The following is a 2103-nucleotide window of genomic DNA, read 5'->3' as shown; positions in this document are numbered from 1 at the left end:
AAATAGCAACAAAAACGGGAGATGCACTTATTAATCAAATTCTCCTAAAACCTATTTTCGATTAAACATATATTCAAGATAAATTGGGTTTAATCGCTCTCAAAGCGATCAAACTTGCTTCATTCAAAAACGCTAATAGTTACCGGTAGGGTCACTCATGCCGGACAGGTCGAAGGGGAGGAGTCAGACTAAGAGAGATACCGTAATTATTATATATTTATTATATTAACATTTTTAAATAAAATGAAAGCAAAAAAGACAGTAATCGAGAGAGTAGAGAAAAGGGGGCTCCAAAATATTTTCATATCCCCCTCGGAATTTAGAAAAAAGCAACAATACTTGCAAGTATCGATTTAACATGCCTTTTTTAAGAGTGGATTGCAGAGTGACTTGCTATATTATTATAATAACCATGATTGAAAGTTCAGCATGATTAATTAAAAATAACTAAATTTTAATTTTAAAAAGTGGCTTTTATGTAAAAGAGCACCTTTGTTCCATTATCTAAAAAATTTGTCACATTCTCAATGCGCAAATTTCTTGTTAATATGGAAAATAAAATATAAAATTCTAATTTTACACGTACACATCACTTAAAAAAAAGAACATCATAATCCTGGCGAATATATTTGTGTTGCTATCTGCCTGTGGTAGCTGGCACGTGTGTGAGCACAATATACGTATAGCGGATTTAAAGCGGTACAGCTGATATCATAAACAAGACCGCGCGGTGTGCGGCACGAAAAACGTGGTTTAATCTACTGCAAATACCGGCCGCTTCACTTAAATCAAGCCAATGTCAAGAAGAGAGAACGGACCCCTTTGTCGGGTCTAATCTGTACAAACAGTCATATATCTAGCAGTCGTCGACTAAACTCTCGGTTTATCCGAATTTATACTCAGTAGCAACTTCTGGAAAATCTCATGAGAAGTAAGACTCATTTATTAGATATATTTGACATGTTTCTTTTCTTTATACATGCATTTTGTTTCTTATTCACAATAATTGTAATAAATATATAATTTACAATAATTATAATATATAATAATTTACACAATCATTATTAGAGAATTTCTTTATCAAAATAACTGATATTTCACTCGCTGAAAACAGTCGCGAATTAAAAATATCCGTGACACTTTATTTCAAAATATATTTTTATATATATATAAAAAACGCTAATAGTTACCGGTAGGGTCACTCATGCCGGACAGATCGAAGGGGAGGAGTCAGACTAAGAGAGATACCGCAATTATTATATATTTATTATATTAACATTTTTAAATAAAATGAAAGCAAAAAAGACAGTAATCGAGAGAGTAGAGAAAAGGGGGCTCCAAAATATTTTCATATCCCCCTCGGAATTTAGAAAAAAGCAACAATACTTGCAAGTATCGATTTAACATGCCTTTTTTAAGAGTGGATTGCAGAGTGACTTGCTATATTATTATAATAACCATGATTGAAAGTTCAGCATGATTAATTAAAAATAACTAAATTTTAATTTTAAAAAGTGGCTTTTATGTAAAAGAGCACCTTTGTTCCATTATCTAAAAAATTTGTCACATTCTCAATGCGCAAATTTCTTGTTAATATGGAAAATAAAATATAAAATTCTAATTTTACACGTACACATCACTTAAAAAAAAGAACATCATAATCCTGGCGAATATATTTGTGTTGCTATCTGCCTGTGGTAGCTGGCACGTGTGTGAGCACAATATACGTATAGCGGATTTAAAGCGGTACAGCTGATATCATAAACAAGACCGCGCGGTGTGCGGCACGAAAAACGTGGTTTAATCTACTGCAAATACCGGCCGCTTCACTTAAATCAAGCCAATGTCAAGAAGAGAGAACGGACCCCTTTGTCGGGTCTAATCTGTACAAACAGTCATATATCTAGCAGTCGTCGACTAAACTCTCGGTTTATCCGAATTTATACTCAGTAGCAACTTCTGGAAAATCTCATGAGAAGTAAGACTCATTTATTAGATATATTTGACATGTTTCTTTTCTTTATACATGCATTTTGTTTCTTATTCACAATAATTGTAATAAATATATAATTTACAATAATTATAATATATAATAATTTACAC

Source organism: Formica exsecta, unplaced genomic scaffold (genome assembly GCF_003651465.1).
Source record: "Formica exsecta isolate Colony F162 unplaced genomic scaffold, ASM365146v1 scaffold201, whole genome shotgun sequence".
Classification (NCBI taxonomy): Eukaryota; Metazoa; Arthropoda; class Insecta; order Hymenoptera; family Formicidae; genus Formica; species Formica exsecta.
The sequence above is the reverse complement of the archived record's forward strand: the minus strand, read 5'-3'. Positions refer to the sequence as shown.